Source organism: Myotis brandtii, unplaced genomic scaffold (genome assembly GCF_000412655.1).
Source record: "Myotis brandtii unplaced genomic scaffold, ASM41265v1 scaffold196, whole genome shotgun sequence".
NCBI lineage: Eukaryota > Metazoa > Chordata > Mammalia > Chiroptera > Vespertilionidae > Myotis > Myotis brandtii.
In genome coordinates this window covers 2,669,376-2,689,942 of record NW_005357311.1, presented here as the reverse complement: position 1 = coordinate 2,689,942, position 20,567 = coordinate 2,669,376, and the positions used below count along the sequence as shown (strand labels likewise).

Genomic DNA, 20,567 nt, shown 5'->3' with positions numbered 1-20,567 from the left:
TGGCTGCCGGCCGCCATCTTGGTTGGGTTAATTTACATATAGTTGCTCTGATTGGCTGGTGGGTGTGGCTTAAGGCGTAGCGAAAGTACGGTCAATTTGCGTGTTTGTCTTTTATTAGTATAGGATTATATTTATATACTGGAGGCCCGGTGCATGGATTCATGCACTGGTGGGGTCCCTTGGCCTGGCCTGTGCCCTCTCGCAATCCGGGACCCTCGGGGATGTCGGAGAGCCAGTTTTGGCCCAATCCCCACAGGCCAGGCCAAGGGACCCCACCGGTGCACAAATCCATGCACCGGGCCAGTTTCAGCCAGATCCCCACAGGCCAGGCCCAGGAAAATGCACCAGGCATATAAGATCTTTGGTTAATCTCTTTCCACCCTTTACCCTTACCCCTTCCCTCTGAGATTCATCAGTCTGTCCCATGTTTCCATGCCTGTGCGTTGAGCGTCTGCCCCCTGGTGGTCATTGCATGTCAGAGCTACCGGCTGGTCATCCGGTCGGCTGGTCATCCGGTCGGCTGGTCATCCAGTCAGCTGGTCAGCCGGTTGCTTAGGCTTTTATATTTATATATATATATATATGTGTGTGTGTGTGTGTTTATATCAGTATATATAAATACAGATGGATTTATATCTCAAGTGGAAGATTGTTTCTTTGGCACAAAAAGCAGAATGCAAAAGTTAAAAACTACTTATATTGATGCTATTGGAAAATAAGGTTTTATTTTCTTTATGATGAATTGTTCTAGTGATATGGAACAGTTAAGGGATTAAGGGCACATGTCTAGAATCTGACTGCCTGGGGTTGATTCCTAGCTCTACTATTTTAATATTGGAAAGCACTTAGAATTATAAAGTTTTCACGTACAGCATCTATAATAATAAAAGGGCAATATGCTAATTAGACCGGATGTCCTTCCGGACGTCATTCCGGACATCCTTCCAGATGAAGCCTGGGTCCCAGGTGCCTGCCGGCAGCTAGAGGGAAGCCCGGGTCCCAGGTGCCAGAGGGAAGCTGGTGCCGGCAACCAGAGGAAGGAAGGCCTACTCTTGCACGAATTTTGTGCATCAGGCCTCTAGTATAAGAACTATCTACACTAGAATTTGATAAATGAAATAAAGCACCTGGCACATAATAGATACTCATTAAATGGTAAGTATCATGTAGCATAGCTATTTGTTTATTAAGGAAAAATGAGGTTGATATTCTGGTAAAATTAGTTATAATAATTATTTATTTTTTAATGTTGGCACAGATTATTGAGAGGGGAGCAAAGTGGCCAAGCCAGATTAAGGCAATGTTTGTAGGAGTCCCTTCAATCTCCAGAAAACAGGCCTATCAAATCACTATTCTAACAGTTTCTCAGGAGAAAATTCAATTTGGGACCCACTAGCATAAATTTAGGGGGTCTGTTTAAATTGCTAGCAGGGATATGATGCTTTTGCCTTCCTCTTTAGCATATTCATGCAAACTAGCTTTCTTGCTAAGGAGGAAACTGAGGGACTTGAGGGGTGCATGACTCTGGTTTATGAGTCAGGATAAAGCTTCTCAGATCGTTGGGGGAAAAATCAGCAAGTCAGAAAGAAAAAAGATTCAAGGAGATAGGAGGCAATAAAAACCAGTTCCAAGAGGTTAACATGGGGCAGAACCTGCCACAAAATAGAAAGGAGTAGAAATTTAGTATAGTTCATTGTGAATTCATACATTCTAGGGATGGCTTGATATTCCTTGCTTCAGAGACAAGGGTGGTGGTGGGGGGACATGGTCAATAGCAGGTGTTTGGAATCAAGTTACCACTTCTTGGAGGAAGAGAAAAATAGGGTAGTATGTAGCTACTTAATGAAATTCGGAGTATGGTATGAATCTATGGGCCTAAAATTGAATTGTCATTTGGAATGTGTCCTCCCTTCCTGTCTTAAGCACCTAAAATGTATCAGTAAACTTGACAAGATATAGTGAAACTTACCAACTGTTCTCCTCAGAGAAAGATTTATATAGCAGGATTGAGGGAACCAGAAGAAACCTAGAACATAGTTTTAGTGACTTGGAGGTTTGAGGAGGAAAACTGGAAGACTAAGGGGAACACAGATGGATTTAGAACTCAAGGAGAAGGGTTATATGTCCTATATTTAGTTACTTTATTGTATATCAGGCCTGAGAAATTTGGACTTTTTATTTTTTGACAGTATAGCCTACAAAGTAGTTTAAACATTTTTTGGTGGCAGAGTATTGTAGTTAGTTCATATCAGCTCACAAGAGGAAAAGAGGGGTGAGGATGGAAGGGACACTTGGAACACACAATACAATATACAGATGATGTATCATAGAATTGTACACTTGAAACCTAATAATTTTATTAACCAGTATCACCCCAATAAATTTAACAACAAAAATTAAATTATATAAACATGCAAATATATATAAAGGTTATGAAAACACATCATTTTGCTACATCTTTCTATTTTCTTGAGGTTATTGACATTTATTGTATTTATATTGAGGAAACACCAAAGAACAGAAAGCTGTTACACATCTCTTCTAAATTTTGTGTTCAGTAACATCGAGTTGCTAGTTGAAATTGGTTGAAGTGGGAGCATTTATTCCACAGATATCAGTTAACACTACATATTAGGCACCTTCTCCCCCCTCCTAGCTGGCTGTTAAACCTTTATCAACACATCACTGCAAACTTAACAGACTACCACAATGCTGATCCTTACCTTAATACTATCACTTTAATTGCCATTTGTAGCATTTCAGAAATATATTTAGAACATGATTTGCCAGCAGTTAGCATTATTAGAGATCCACATTGCTTAATTAGGCCTTCTGTGCCATCTCAGATAGGTCATTAAATTGCCCCATTTTATTTTCTTTCAAATCCAGAAAGATCATGTTTCCTCTTGTTTGGAGAAACGAATCATCAACTTCCATTTCTGACTTACCAAAACTTTTGTTATTCCTACTCTGAATTTATCTCTTTACATTAATTTATAAAAATTGTTTTTGATCACTGAGCTCATTTCTTTTCAACTCAACTATTTTCTAGTCTATCCCCCACCCCAACCTATGTGCAAGAGGCCACATTGATAAAAGGATAACAGTGGTGAAAAGTCTCTCTGGAAATCAAAGGGAAGTTTAAACTTTCCAAGAGGAAAACTATAAGAAGGAGTCAAAAGAAAGGAGGGGCATTGTTGCCTAATGGTTCAGGGCATAGGCTCTGAAGTCATACTCCTAGAATCCCAATTACATCTCAGCCAATTACTACTGTGAGACTTTGACAAGTTACATAACCTCTCTGTGATTTAGTTTTCATCTCTATAAAATGAGGATAATAATTGAATCCATTTCTTATAGATGTGCAATAATAAATGTAATGAATGTAAACATGCAGATAATTACCTGGTACATGATAGGTATAATGTAAGTATTTATAGCTATTTTCTCTTCATATACAAAGGATGGTTTTCTACCCCCCAAAACAACAGGAAGGTGGGCCTGTCATTTCTTACACACTTTCAGTCAAGACTCTGTTTAGTTAATAATATCTAAGGTAGTTCATATATTTATTCTATAGAAAAATTTAAACTTTGGAGCAAGTGTGTCCCAAACTACTATTCCTCAAGGTTTAATTACTCACACATTACATAAGCTGTTGCAGTTGGAAAATGGGCAAGCATAATGGTACTGGCCAATATATATAATCTATCTGAATGTGCTGCCTACAAATCAGTTGTACAGTGACCTACTTGGATCGTTTAAGAGAGCCAACTAAATGACATCCTGGTGTGAGCAGGTGGTTATTTGGCCATATGTAGACAAAGCCCTTGGGATGACCCAAAAGAGACTTGTCCTAAAGCATATAATGCTAATATTTAAAAATATGATTAAAGAACTGTGAATCCTTATTTAATACTTATTATATAATTAAGTATACAAGATCCCAATGGAGTTGTCCCTATTCTTTCACATTTCTCTACTATCTAGTGACTGAGAAGTAATTATGGGTGAGAATAATTTGATTTGAGGTTTTATATGTAACCAAAACATAAAGCAAAGGACAATTTAGTGGTGTTTCATGAAATACTAATGACAATGGCAAATGTACTATTTACTTTTGTTCTAGGCTATTAAGAAACCCATTAGCTGCAACTAAAATTTGTTTTTATACTCTTCTTATTTAGAGATTATGATTATTAGCTTGTCTTGAGTATATCTGGCTTCCTGGGTGATATGTTTCCATAGGAGGAAAATTATAGACCCTTTTGCACTAAGTTGTACAAAACACAAATCTCATACATTGTTATTCCAATCATATAACTATCACCTGACCAAGTTTAGATATGCAAATAGTGGGCCAACTCATTATCATTATTGTTTTGTAATGATAATATAAGATTTTTTATTCTGATACCAACTCTCAACTTTTTGTGGTAACGAGCAAAAATACCTTGGATAATGAAAAACATAGATAAGGAAAACTCCACTTAGTCAATGATTTGGGGGCTGATTTATAAATACAGCCAGTATGACTCATGTGCACGTGTGGATGACTTAGGAGGTGTTAGTTATATTATTTATATGGAGGCTATTCTCTTCCACCAGACATTTCGGAGACATAATCAGAATTAAATAAATTATTTAATTTGTTTCACCTGTAGGGTTCTCTCATTATTTCTTTATTCTTCATCAACTAGTCACTTAAATGTAGGGAGAAATATTTTTCAAATATGAATACTGTATAGAGATATGGCAAAGGCCCTGAAAAAAAACACAGAGCTATCAATTTAATGTCATTACATATTACAATTTTAATCTTAGGTGACTCAACATCTTTCTTGTGAGTTAAAGCTAAGTGTTTGTTTCAGAATCTCAGGTGTGTGTGTGCACATGTGCACATACCCACAGGAGTACTCTGAGTGGTGTCTTACAATAACCCATGATCTTGTCATTGTCCTGTGAAAGGTTGACGATATTACTAGTAATATGATATCAGGGATTGCTAATTCTCTACGAGACAATCTATAAAACCTGCTCTAGGAATAGGCACATTACTAACTATGCCCTCTTCCTATCTATGCCTTTGTCTTATTTTTTGCACCTCCTTTCCTATTTCTCTGTCTGCAGACTTTCATTTCTGTGCATGTGTTTGTCCTGTCCTGATATGGGAGGACTTACCTACATGGCTGGTTCAGGAAGCAGACATGTAAAAAAGTGTGTGAAATGTGTGCCCTCCTGCCATATCAGTCTGATTTTTCTGAAGAGATGTCATCTGTGTGCAAGAGGGCTTTTGATGGCTCAGTTTGTATCTCACTGACACAGGATGATGCATCCAGCTATAATCATACACATTAGGGCAAGAAACACCAAATTGTTGCATACAGACAAATAATTAAATAAAATAACAAACAATACCTAAAGGGGACAAAATTAGAGTCCACAATAAATAAATTGCTGTTTCTTTCTCATTCTTCTCACTCCCAGCCAGGAAAAAATACATATCCATTGTTGTATCATGATAAGGGACAGCAATCAAAATAAACTTCTGTGTTTACCTAGGGAAAAGAGGACCAAGTGGGAAATCAGAAAATGTATGAGCTAAAGGATTGACTGGAAGCAACTGTCTCATTTTTCCAACAGAAAGTGAGACACATGCATTGGGAAAACTGATTTTAGATTATGGTTCAAAAGTAATTCAGTGGAGAAAGTCTTTTTAACAAATGGTACTGGACAATTAGAAGTTTATATCCATTCCTCCAAAGGAACTTCAATCTGTACCTTGCACTATATACAAAAATCAAGTCAGGCCCTGCCAAGGTAGCTGAGTTGGTTAGACTATCTTCCCAGTATGCCCAAATTGTGGGTTCAGTCTCCAGTCAGGACACATACAAGAAGCAACCAATGAATGCACAAATAAGTGGAACAACAAGTAAATGGGGTTTTTCTCTCTCTCTCTTCCCTCCCTCCCTCTCTAAATTCAATAAAAATTTAGAAAGGGTCATAAATTTAAATATAAGACCTAAACTATAAAACTTTTAAAAAAATAGAGAAAATCTTTGTGATCTCATGTTAGGCAAATATTTCTTCAACATGACAGCAAAGACACAATCCATAAAAATTGAGCTTTATCAAAATGAGAAAACAGCAGCTCTTCAAAAGGCACTCTTAGGCAAATGAAAAGAAAGCCGCAGACTGGGGGAAAAGACTTAAAATGCACGACTTGTATCCAGCACATATAAATAACTCTCAAAACTCAATACTGGGGAAACCAAAAACGTAATAATGATATACAGATGTCAAATAAGCACTTAAAAAGATGCTCAACATTATGAATTAGGGAAATTCAAATTCAAACCACTGTGAGAATGGCTAAAATTAAAAAAAAAACACTAATTGTTTTTTTTAAAGTATATGGATATACTAGAACTCTGATACACGGCCAATGGGAATGTAAAATGGTACAACCATTTTGAGAAACAGCTGGTTGTTGTTTTTTAAGTTAAGCATTCACATACCATATGATTCAGCCACTCTACTCCTCCTAAGGGGAAAAAATAGGGTGTGATCATACAAAGACCTATGACAAATGTTCATAGCAACATTATTTGTAATAGTCTGAACTGAAAGTAATCCAAGTATTTATGAATAGGCTAAAAGATAAAGAAACTGTGATATATAATAACGTAGGTGAATTTCAAAATAATTATGCGGAGTAACAGAAAATAGACAAAAAAGAGTACTTTTTAATTTCATTTTTATAGTACATTTATATTATGAACAAATTTATAGGGACAGAAAGTAAATCAGTGATGGCCAAGGGATGAGGCAGCAGTGGGAGAGTGGGGAGAGGAGTGGAAGGGAGGAGCATGAGAAAACTATTGGAAACAATTATTATTATTTTGATTGTGTTGGTGGTTTCATGGGCTATATATATTTGTCAAAATGTATAAAATTTTGATTATACCTCAAAAAAACTAAAATTATGCATTTTGACTTTGCCAAATGTTATTTTCTTACATGAGACATTTTATTGTAAGAGATAAGCAATAATTCTGTCAATGGACCAGTTACAAGGCATTACAGATTGTTTTACATTTTTTATTATGAAAACAATGATAAGGTCTCTGAAAAGTTTATTGCTATAGAATAAATTTTATTTAATTTTTTTTATTCCATTATCAAACAAGGAAATCCAGCTAGAAAGCAAGTTTGTAAAACATAATGATTTTGTAAGAATTATGGAAGATACTTTGGCTTATTGCCAGTTCTGCAGTGCACAATGTTATATGAAATAAATGAAAATAAAATCTAAAAGGATGCTATGCTTAAATTCGCATTTTAATTCTTAACAAGTTTACATGAGCATCGTGTAGACCTTTGGACACCTGGAAGATTTATGAATAAACTTAACTTGGCAAACATAATTATAATTTGAAACAAATGGGGCTAGGTCATGACACACTGACTTAGATTCAGTGATTGACTACCTGGACCTATTATGCTGTTAATAGGAACTTAACAGAGAGAAATTATTTTTTTTTCCTCCTAAAGATAATAGGCACAGAAGACGCTATTACTAGAGAGATTTAAGTCTCAGTGGAGAAAGCTGAATGGAGGTATTTACATTTAACTAATAGGAAACACTGGGCAGGAGCCAAGTTCCTTGAGTCTTATCTATAGTCATTTTTAAGGACACCTTCTTCTCATCTGTCCCCTCAAATCTTCCAAGTTTTTTATTAATGGTATGTGAAAGGAAGGAAAACAAATCACTGAAAGCAGAATATTTACAACTTTCCCACAGTAACTTGTCAAGGCAACCAGTGTTACAACCCACTACCATGCCAGTTCTAAACCTCTGTTGAATTGGTGATAATAAATTATATAGCCTGGAGATTAAGAATTCAATGCAGTTACTAAACTCCTTTCACAAAATCTTTATATTACTTTTAAACTGAAATTATGCAATAAAAATAATTATGACTAGTATTTTTCAGGTATATAGAACATATGTTGCGAAGCATCCTGCTGTACACTTTATAACATTTAAATTTAACCTTTACAAGGTCTGTATTGTTATTTCATCTTCTTTTTATAGAGAAGGAACTCAGGCACAGAGTTAAGTAATTTACTCTTGGTAACATTGTTACTGAGTTGCAGAATTATGATGCGAACCCAGATCTTTGATTTTCAGCCACATACCTTTCCCACAATGTGATTCTTCATTTTGTCTACATACTTAAGTAAATACCCTTTGATACTTTGGGTCAATCAGGAGGAAGATATACAAATGATTATCCATGAAAAGTGTTTCTGGGCTGTGGGTAAAAAGCTAAATCATGTAAAAAATCTGAGTTGAGGTAGATGTGGACACCTACTAAATATGAGAGAGGGTACAACTTCCGTAAGATACTTTTTCCTTAGTATTAGGTCTTGTATAGCATGACAAATGATAGCATCACTACTATTTTCTTTGATAATAATAAAAACGTACTTTTTAAAGATGTATATTTCACTTCTAGGTAAATTTAGATTATGGTGGTGGTTGGACAACACTGAATACACTAAGATGCATTGTATTGTACACTTTAAATAGGTGAATTGTATGTTATGTGAATTATATCTCAAAGTTGTTTTAAAAAGATAACCACATAAACAGTGTGTATATAATCAACCTTGATCAAAGTAATCTGAAAAACAAGTTTCTCTTAAAAATTGAAAACAAATAAGACTAACTAGATATCAAGTTGGTAGGTTAGTCACACAAAAAATAAATCTTTCAAGTATCTATAAAACTCAATAATTTGGATGTACATTCCCAGGAGTTATAGCCTTAAGACAGAAAGAAAAAAAAGAAAAGTAAAAGATATTTCATAATTATATTGGTCATTCTATTTTATAATTAATATGTCTATGTATCAAGTTCTAATGTCATTTGTTAACTTAATTTTTTACCCATAAATATGTTCATGTTTTTAGGAATTATTATTTTAGAGTAAGTGAAAAGAGATACAGAGAGGAGGACATAGAACAGGAAGAAGAGATAGAGAAAGGAATGAAATGATAAGAACTCTTGGTAAGACAAAGGGGTATGGGGACTAAGGATCATAAAAACAATAAAATATAAGATTTGCAAATAAATTTGCTGTTTATAAGGAACAATAATATATGTTATCTAATCTTTTTAACACCAGCTAATGGTATTTTATTATCTACATTATATGGATGAGGAAATATGGATGGGGCTGAAAGATTGTAACTTGTTCATTATTTTTCTATGAAAAATAGTTACTGAATGTACACTGCATGCCAGTCACTATGCTAAGTGCTAGAAATATAATTGTTCACAAAACAAACATATTATCTGCCCTTATAACTTATAGTCTGGTAGAGGAGAAAAATATTATTAAAATAATCATAAAAGCAACTGAAAAACTGCAACAAATTCAAGGAACATGGTACTATGAAAACACTGAAAGAAAGATTTGATCTAGTCAGGTAATTCTGATTACAGGTTTTTAGACAAACTGCACAGTTACCTTGCTTAAATCTGTCTTATGAATATATTTCACCCAAATATGGTTGTACATTAAGGAATCAATAAGCATTTTTCAAACCACACTTACATTTTTGTAATTAAATAAGTTTTCCGAGGGAGAAATGGAAACTTGGCTTTATTTCTATGCACAGCATTGTGTGTCTCTATAATGTCATCATTTATTGGATCAGTATTCTATGCTCTCTAGCCTTTGGTCAAGGACTGACTAACAAGGATTCTTGAAGAGATAGGGCCAGGGTAGGATGGAACCCATTGTAGACATGAGAATTTAACTACCACTTGCCCAGCTACAAAAATATAACTCAGTCTGTAAGCCAGGATAAAATTAAAGTCTGTGCCTTTAATCCTTAGGGTTTCCCCTTGTATTGGTAGACTTCTCAAAATAAATGTTAGCTCTATGCACCACCAAATAGAAGGGACTGTGATCAGATTGTATTCTCAAACTTCTGCTCTAGAAGAAAAGCATACAGTATAACCGCTAAACATCCAGTAGCACTTCTACTCTAAGGACATTAAACCTAAATGAACACCATCTTCTCAAATAACCCGAAATGGTTTCAGATTGTTAATTCATTAATTCTCCTAAGAGCTGTGGCCAAGTTTGATAAGAATAAACAGGAAACTAAAATACAAAGAGTTGAATTGATGCACTCCGGGTTCCCCAAATTGAACAGGAACCAGAGTTGTAAAGCTCCTTTTACTCAATATAGTCACTCTACAAGGGTTTCTGAATGAAATGGCCACTGTTGACCTGTCCTAGAAATGTTTATTTTTATCCTAAGTGCTATTTAACCTGTTTAATAGTTTGTTTCTTTTCCTCCCACTTTTAATTTTAAAGTCTTCACACTTAGATATCCTTTGCAGGCTTTGATTATTACCCCAAACTTGGAGTTTGGGCTTTTAAAATAATTATTTTGTTTTATATTCTTTTGATAAAAATAATCCTATGTGACAGTGTTTAATCATACATTTCAATACTGCTATCTTTTCAGTCCATATTGCTTGTGTTATATCTTTCTGATCTCTGTTTAGAAAATCCTTAGATATCTTATGGTTACTGATTTTTTTTTTAGTTGCACTGTGGTGAGAAAACATACTTTGTATGAATAATGTCCTTTGTTGGTGAACATGCCATGTACACTTGAAAATAATGTGTATTCTATAGTTATTGGGAATATCATTTAAGACCAGATCATGTATAGTGCCATTCACATCATTTGTCTTTACTGAATTTTGCCTTTATCAGTGATCAGCAAACTGCGGCCCCTTTGAGTGTGGCTCTTCCACAAAATACTACGTGCGGGCGTGCACGTACAGTGCGATTGAAACTTCGTGGCCACACTCAAGGGGCCCGACCACTGGCCTATATCATCTATCAAATGCTGAGACATAGGTGTTGATATCTCAAACTGTGATAATGAAATTGTCTATGTCTTCCTTTAAATCTTTCAATTGTGTTTCATATATTTTGAAACCGAATTATTAGGCGTATACATATTTATGATAAACCAAATTATTAGGCATATACATATTTCTCTCTTATAAGAGAGAAATAAGTTTATGAGTTAAACTTTATGAAATACTCCTTTTTATCTCTGGTTGTCTTGAGTCTTATTTTATCTGTTATCGAGTCCCCCACTTTCTTATATTTATTGTTTGCATAATATATCTTTTCTGTCAATTTACTTTCAACCTATTTGTATCTGTATTTTAAAGGTTATTCTTGTAGATAGCATATTATTGGTTCTTTTTTGGTCAACACTTTATGATCTCTAATTTTTAATTGGAGCATTTAGTTGACTAACATCCTATATAATAAAACCCTGATATGCAAATCAACCAAACGGCAGGATGACCGGTCGCAATAATGTGCACTGACCACCAGGGGGCAGACACTCAATGCAGGAGATGCCCCCTGGTGGTCAGTGTGCTCCCACAGGGGCAGCACTGCTCAGCCAAAAGCTGGGCTCACAGCTGGCGAGTGCAGCGGTGGTGGCGGGAGCCTCTCCCACCTCCGCTGCAGGCAGGTGGTAAGGAGCCAGGGATCCAGGACTGTGAGAGCCCCAGACTGTGAGAGGGATGTCTGACCGCTGGCTTAGGCCCAACGGGGATTGGGCCTAAGTCGGCAGGTGGACATCCCCTGAGGAGTCCCAGACTGCGAGAGGGCACAGGCCAGGCTGAGGAACCCCCCGCCCCTGAATGCATGAATTTTGTGCACTGGGCCTCTAGTTTATTATAATTGTTTATATGGTTAGATTTAGATTTCATATTTTATTTGACTTTTGCTTCCCCCCTCTGTTCTGTTTCTCTTTGTTCCTCCTTTACTATTTTCTTTTGGATTGCTTGAAATTTTTTAGAATTCCATTTTAGTGTATCTATTGACTTTTTAGCTATATCTCTAAATAAACACAGTACACAACAGCATGCTTAGAGTTAGCATTATTTAATATAAAATGTAAAAACCTTGTACCTGTAGAGACCCATGTATTGCAACTCGCCATACTTTATACTGTGGTCATTCTTTTCATTTTATTATTTTTTTCTTTATTGATTAAGGTATTACATATGTGTCCTTATCCCCCCATTGCCTCCTGCCCCCTCTCCCCCACTCATGCCCTCACCCCCCTAGTGTCTGTGTCCATTGGTTATGCTTATATGCATGCATACAAGTCCTTTGGTTGATCTCTTGCCATCCCCCTCCTGCCCTCCCTCTGAGGTTTGATGATCTGATCGATGCTTCTCTGTCTCTGGATCTGTTTTTGTTCATCAGTTTATGTTGTTCATTATATTCCACAAATGAGTGAGATCATATGATATTTAGCTTTCTCTGACTATTACATATAGAGAATTAAGCCCTACAACACAATGGTATTATATTTTTAAAACAGTCACTTATTTTAATAAATAAGAGAGGATATAGTCTTTTATATTTACCAATATATTTACAATTTTAGATTCTATGTCTTCAAGTTCAGAGCTTCCATCTAATACCATTTTTCATCACTCTGAGAGCTTCCTTGAGAATTTCTTGTAATGTAGATCTTCTGAGAGTGAATTATCTTCCCTTATCTGAAAATTTCATTATTTTACCTTTATTTTTGAAGGATATTTTCACTTGGTATAGCATTTGGGTTAGTGAGTTTTTTCCTTTCAGCACTTTAAAAATTTTGTTCCACTATCTTCTAGTCTCCACTGTTTCTGAGGAGGAGTGAGTAGTCATTTGATCATTGCTTCCCTGTGCTGATACATCATTTTCCTCTGGCTGACTTTAATGTTTTCTGGCTTTCTCTTTTGTTGAATTATGTACTCCTCCTCCCTCACACACATGGTTATGGTCCAATGGCTGTAGCTGTCCTTGACTTTGTCCTCTGGTCCTCATGTCAGAGAGACTACTGGTTTCCTACTGGAATTTTATTTAGGCCATAAAGTGTATGCTGTGGCTTTACTTCAAGCTAAAAGCTTTTTTTTTTTTACCTTGTTAATTTTTACGTATTGATCATGACTCAGCTTCGTCATTATATTTTCTAAAAAGCATCTCTGAATCTCTGTTCAACTGGATGTGTCCATGAATTCAGAATGCATTTGGCTGCATTTAGCAGGAAATACTACTGCAGTGATTTGAACAAAACCACTGTAAGTTTTCTTATCTAATATGAAATGTAGAGCAATTCAAAACTGATATAGCAGCTCAGATAGGGCATTAGGGACCTAGGTTTTTCCCTACCTACTTGCACTTTTATCTGCATAAAGCTTTTGTCCATATAGTCTCAAAATGAAAGTTATACCTCTGTACATTACCAGTATATTCATTTTCCAGGTAGGAGAAAAGGCAAGGACAATTGGTGGGGCTTCCAACTCCACCTGGCTTGCTTAGGACTTTCTCATTTTTAACACTGAAAGACCCAAGTTCCATTAGTTGAACTAAAATATTACATGAGATTCACCCATGTATTTTGCTTTTCATGTCTAGAAAATCCTATATAATAAAGAGCTAATTTGCTAATTAGACCAAACAGCAGAATGACCATCCAGACGACCTTCCAGATGAAGCTGGGGCTGTGAGGGCTGGCCGAGGCTGCAAGGGGCTGCGAGGGCCGGTCGAGGCAGCCTGGGCTGTGAGGGCTGAGCCCCTTGCACGAATTTTGTGCATCAGGCCTCTAGTATCCTATAAAAGCTAGAGCCTAGTCACCCTTCTGAAGAGTTAATATCTGACCAAGCTATGGTCACAGCTCACCTTCACAGGTTTGGCTAGATTCCCTGGGTCATGGCATTAACAGTTTAGTTTATTATCTCCAGGGACTGCTCCAGAATTTACTTAAGAAACTAATTCTTAGGATCTTTCCCTAAGAATGGCTTAATTATGGTAAATATTGATATCACTCTTGGTTATTTTACCAAGTTTTTAAAATAAGTCCTCAACATTTACAAAGTAAAGTACATACAGTAAAGAGCAAAAGAAAAATACATTTTGCTTTTAATATTTTCAAATGTAAATCCAAACAGTAAAAGAAAACCAAATAAGCACAAAGAAATCTTAAATTTCTGATAAATCCAATTAATAACCAAAAAGTTTAATTACAAATGTACTGAAATTAAAAAAAACAGGATTATTTATATTTATGCTAATCACACTAGAAAAAAATTTAAATGTTTCTTTAGAGAGGAAACATATGTCTTTTATGTGGGTGGAGTTGCCTTAATCAGACTGTTTCTTTTATCAAAGAAGTTTGAGGACATCCAACAAATCATCAATTATGAATTCTAAGAAAATTAAAATTTATTTCTAGCCTATTCATTACTTGCCTCCTTCAAGGCATAAAATAGCATTTCATAGCCTTAATAACAGAATATAGATCTTTCCATGGTAAACATAAGACTATATAACCTGGCTAAAAATTATATAAGGTCTTTACTATCCTAATATATATAAAAACCCAGGGTCTGTAACGACCGACCGAAGGCTCGACTGAACACCAGAAGTCAGTCCTACAGTCAGTGCTGGGTTGTTGCCATGGTGACCCAGCACTGACTGCTGAGGGGGCTACGGATCAGACCCAGAGAGAGGCCTGCAGAGAGAGAGAGGCAGGGTCTGATCCGCAACCTCTGTGGCAGCTGTTGATCAGCCGTTGCCTCTCTCTTTCTCTCCAAGCTTCGCCAGCAGCTGCACCTCTGTTTCTCTCCGGGCATCTTTGTGGGTGCTGATCAGCCCTGCCTCTCTGATCAGGCCTGGAGATAGGCCCGGAGATGCTGACTGGCATAGAAACCGACCAATCAGAACCAAATTGGCTGGCAGGGGAGGGCAGTTGGGGGTGAGATCAGGTTGGCAGGGAAGGGCAGTTAGGGGGGATCAGGCAGGCAGAGGCATTTAGGGGCCATCAGGCCGGCAGGGGAAAGCAGTTGGGGGTGAGATCAGGTTGGCAGGGAAGGGCAGTTAGGGGGGATCAGGCAGGCAGAGGCATTTAGGGGCCATCAGGCCGGCAGGGGAAAGCAGTTGGGGGTGAGATCAGGCCAGCAGGGGAGGTCCGTTGGGGGCAAGATCAGGCCAGCAGGGGAGGGCAGTTAGGGGCGATCAGGCAGGCAGAGTCAGTTATGGGTGATCAGGCAGGCAGAGAGGTTAGGGGCGGTCAGGCAGGCAGAGGGGTTAGGGGCAATCAGGCAGGCAGACAGAGGTAGTTAGAGGTGACCAGGCAGGCAGGCAGGTGAGGCATTAGGAGCCAGTGGTCCCAGATTGCGAGAGGGATGTCTGACTGCTGGTTTAGGCCTGATCCCTGTGGCTGGGCTGAGGGAACCCCCCCTCCGTGCACGAATTTCTTGCACCGGGCCACTAGTGTAAGTATAGTTAGGGATGTGTAGTATGTGTTATAAAAACACAAAACAAACACAATAGCCACTAGCAGTTTCTTTTCCCTTGCCTCATTTTTTTTTCTAGTTTTGCCATGAACCAATGATTACAAAGAGTGAATACTAATAAAGTAACCCTTACCTTTCAATGAAGGCACTTTTCATATATTTTCTTTCATACCTAAGAATTATTTGACAGAAATGCTTCTCTGCTCTGGTTCAGCAATGTAAATGTGATCTTTATGTACAAATGAAACCAAGTAGTTCATTTTAATGTTAAGGATCCCTTGGGCCAGAAGTGAAATACTTCTTTAGAAATATTCCTTGACCTCAAGACTCCTAAGCAACCATTCCTCTGACTTCTTTTGCCAATTTAACATAAGAATGTAATTGTCTTACCTGAAGTCCTCCTAGAAATCTTCTTTTGGATATGTGGAGATATTTGAACAGAATGTGGCCCATCTTAGTACATGTTAATGAGTTATTAATTGAGGAGGTATGAGAATTCCCAGTTATATTTAATTGAGGAGGTATGAGAATTCCCAGTTATCTAGCCTCATTGGTGACCTCTATCTCAAGTCTAGGCTATTCCTTCCTGTCAACCCTACAGCCACAGCCTAGTCCAGACCCTAGAGCAGTGATGGCGAACCTTTTGAGCTCGGCGTGTCAGCATTTTGAAAAACCCTAACTTAACTCTGGTGCCGTGTCACATATAGAAATTTTTTGATATTTGCAACCATAGTAAAACAAAGACTTATATTTTTGATATTTATTTTATATATTTAAATGCCATTTAACAAAGAAAAATCAACCAAAAAAATGAGTTCGTGTGTCACCTCTGACACGCGTGTCATAGGTTCGCCATCACTGCCCTGGAGAGTGTCCATACACCTCAGCTTGTTAGCTTTCTCTACAATTTAACAATTCCTCCACTTCCAAATCCAACTCCACTCTCAGCCCATCATTCAGAATATCTTTGTGTCTATTATTAGAGCTCTTAACTACCAAGCTGTTTTCTCAAAGTCCCTATGTTTTCAGTTGTCTATTAATAATATAGAGAAATATCATTTAAGATCTGCCTTTCTAAATTTTCCCAGCTGCTGGTAGCTTAGACAACAGAAATCCTGTACAGTAATTATACTAGCACACTGCATGTTCAACCTTGAGGGCTCTAACATGCAAAGATCAGGAGATCTTTCCATCACCTCAAGACAGTGTAATGTATGGAATTTCCTCCAGTGAATTATTCTTATTTGTGAAAGTGCTCCATTTTATCAGAATTCTTATAATTCCCACCATCATTAGAACTCTTATTTGAATAGCTGCCAATGCAACAAAGAGTTTATCTTTATCCTCCATCATTTTGCATTAGTCTAATAGCACAAAGCAGCCAGTTCCCGTGTTTAAGAGCCAAGAAGCACCCACACAGAAAGTAAGTATGTAACACTACCCTTCCCCCTTTTGTATTTACCTCTTGCCATATCTTTAAGTCAAGGCACATTTGTATTCTAAATAATGTCAAAGATGGTATCTTATATAGCACATGGAAGGGGTAGAATTTAGGAAGACTAAAAATTAGTGAGATGGGAGAATATTAAACTGGTGGAAACTTCAGTTTTACAAACATGTCTCTAGATTCATATTTGCTTTGTTGAGAAGGATCCTGCAAGGGCTCTGATTTAATTCATATATCCGCAAAGCCCAGCACAGGTATATGATAAGCATTTAATAAATGGAATATTTATGTGATAATATGGTTGATTGAAGAATAATTTTTCATTTTCCACTTGAAAATGTTATTTATGTTGCCTGCAAAGTAAAATTTATTACAAACAGGGAGAGTAGAAAGCATACTGGATTTAGAGTCAAAAGGATGAATTGAGTCTCTGCCGTTTACTAGGTATATAACTTCTAGCAACTCATTTCACTTCTCTGGACTATTGTTTGAAAAATGAAGATTGGATTCCTTCTCACAGGGTATAGTGAGGAAAAATATAAAATTAGAGGAAATGATTTATAAAGCCTATAATATACACAAAGGAAAAATGGTATTTTTAAGTAAAATCATAAGAAAATAGGTGTAAAGTTTTATCTAAGAATAAAGATCTCCTAGTATGTTTTTACACTTGTAAGTTAGATCATATAAAAACATAGTCTTAAAATTCACGGGAATCTTAGATCAGATTTTATTTTAATGTCCTTGTTTTATAATTGAGGAATCTAATGACTAGTGACGCTCAGTGCATTGTTCAAATGTATGCGCTGTATTTGTTTGTGTGTGTGCTAAGAATTCCTTTCCCCAAATTAAAAAAAAAAGTTACTCTGTCTTAATATGATAAGTTATGAGAAAATATTTGGCAGCAGTATTCTATAGAATAAATATGGAGACTTAGACACAGAGAAGGTAAAATGTTCTACCTTAGGGCACTCGACACATTGAGGATAGAACTGGGGAACTAACACACACACACACACACACACACACACACACACGCACACACGCACGCACGCGCGCACACACACACACCACCCCCATAGTCTCTCTTCTGATGCTTCCAAAACATTTAAACATACTTTCAGAGCTACTTTCAGAAAGTCATCAACATATTATTGTAATTCAAATACAAGTTTAGAAAGTTACTATTTCTCAAATTTTGAAATATACTTTCCTGCAGAATATTATTCACCTACTAGGTACCTTCTTTTCATCCACTGCCTTTTTTCTAGCCCTAATCCAACCACTACATTACTTACTATCATGGGGGATATGGTAGTTTCCAAGGACATTCCATTCATCCTGACAATCAGGAAAGGTATGCCTAAGACTCTGATATCTCTAAAAATGCTCCTGAAGTTGACATTGCTTTTAGAAGATGTGTATCCATGGACTAACTTTTTAACCTGTAATTTTATAGTTTTCAACTGATGGTTTGCATTCTTCACTCCCCAACCTACCTCTCTTTTCTTTTGTGAGTTGTTATAGACTGAATGTTTGTTCCCCCAAAATTCACATTTGAAACCCTAACCTCCAGTGTGTCTCTATTTCAATGGTTCTCAACCTGTGGGTCGCGACCCCTTTGGGGGTCGAACAACCCTTTCACAGGGGTCGCCTAAGACCATCGAAAACACATATATAATTACTTATTGTTATTGTGATTAATCACTATGGTTTAATTATGTTCAATTTGTAACAATGAAAATACATCCTGCATATCAGATATTTACATTACAATTCATAACAGTAGCAAAATTACAGTTATGAAGTAGCAACGAAAATAATGTTATGATTGGGGGTCACCACAACATGAGGAACTGTATTAAAGGGTCACAGCATTAGGAAGGTTGAGAACCACCGCTCTATTTGGAGATAAGCCTATAACGAAATAACTAAAGTTAAATGAGGTGATAAGGGTAGGGCCCTGATCTGATAGGATTAGTGTCATTATAAGAAGAGATACCAGAGAGGCTGCCTCCGCACCCCAATTCACAAAGAAGGGGCCATGTGAGCACGCAGTAAGACGGCAGCCACCTGCAAGCCAAGAGAAGAGGCCTCAGAATGAAACCCCACTTACTGGTACTTTGATCTTGGGCTTCCCAGCCTCTATAACTGTGAGAAATAAATTTCTGTTTAAGCCTCCTACTCTGTGCTATTTTGTTATGGGAGCCAAGTGGCCGTAACAACATACTTTGGGTGCATGAGCAGTTCTAGATGTTGGTATATTTCTCTTGGTTGAATTAGTGGTAGTGGTAAGAGAAATTACTGTGTGTGTACACGTGAAATTTTATAGCTGCTTTGTTGGCTTTTTGCTTGACTGGATACTGTTGAAATACCTCATTACAGCTGAATAGTTGTTGGGTTTATTTTGGTATTAAAATCCTGGCTAGCTTTGTCTATGACTTTTTTCTCAGTGATTCCAGCTAGTTGGCACAGTTGGTGCTATTAGCTTGTTCAGAAACACAGATGCCTTTTCCTGGTATTCAGAAGCAACTGAGTCTCTATGCTCTTTTCATTTGTTCCTTTTTTACCCCTGCTAAATCGATGATGCATGGTTGCCTTTTCATTGTTACACTGAAGTTTATTTTGTCGCCTCACACTTTTTGTTCATTAGACAAACATAGAGCAGATGATAAATAGAGCCATTGGGAAAATAGCGTGTTAAACAAAATGCAAGTGTGTTTCATAGAAAATGTCATGGCATAGATGTATTGTGTCTAGAGTAGGACAATCTAAAGATCCTTTGTGTGAAGGGGAAAAGCATCTGGTTTGGGTTTTTTAAGCCATGGGAAAGACACCATTTTAGTCTGTTTTATAGGTGTTAAACATTGGGCAAAAGAATGATTAAATATGCATTTGGCCGTAGTCCCAATGCCTTTCTCATACAATCCTATAAGACCTTATACATACTTCTCTAATACCACTTAATGCACTGAAATTACCTCTTTCCTTGTTTGTGTCCTTCCAGAAATGGAATCTTTTTAAAGTCAGGGATTTAATCTTAGCCTTCTTTTTCCATCATTTAGCACAGCACATGGCTCATAAAAGGCTCTCAATGAACATTTGTTGTATTGGATTACATAAAAGATGTTCAGCGGATCTGTTTTTATTAAGCCAGCTAATATTGCTTAAACATTGGAAAAGCAGTATTTTCTTCCCCTATTGCTCACACTCCAAGGCATCCACTTAATAGAACACAATAGATATTTTCCCACCTAATTAAACCGAGTACGAATTAGATAGGATCTTAAGAGGACCTGAATTTTCAAGCAAATTTGAACAGTATGGAAATGATTAATTGCTGGGTTACTTTTGTCTATGGGAAAGGCTAAAGAGGAATCCTTTTGCTCCAGGAAATGGAAGAGCTAATTAAAGAATATGAAAGGCTAAGCGTGGTCAACTGGCATTTTTGTTTTCTCGTGAATGAAAAGAAGCCTGGTTAGAGGGACCAAGTTAAATATAAAGTAGGACTGATAGGATGGGAGTTGAAATAAGAGGGTAAATTTACTGAGAATTTGGGTAGAATCTTTCTTTCAAAGTAGGATGGCTCAGCACTTTTCTAAAATCACATTTGATATTTTCAAGGTGTTTCATTTCCTCTATTCAGGATTCTTTAAAAATTGTTTTAACTTTTTTATTTTGGAATATTTTTAGATTTATAGAATTGTTGCA

General features: G+C 36.8%; 2 long non-coding RNA genes across 4 annotated transcripts in view; both read left to right on the top strand.

Annotated features, from left to right (window-relative positions):
• The window catches only part of LOC106725901, an 18,498-nt gene extending 13,925 nt beyond the window's left edge, over positions 1 to 4,573 (top strand). The window contains exon 3 of the long non-coding RNA XR_001361902.1: positions 4,562 to 4,573. This is a non-coding gene — a long non-coding RNA (uncharacterized LOC106725901). The remainder of the gene's footprint in view (positions 1 to 4,561) is intronic.
• Positions 1 to 20,567, top strand: part of LOC106725902 — a 318,458-nt gene that overhangs the window by 15,034 nt on the left and 282,857 nt on the right. The window lies entirely within an intron of this gene.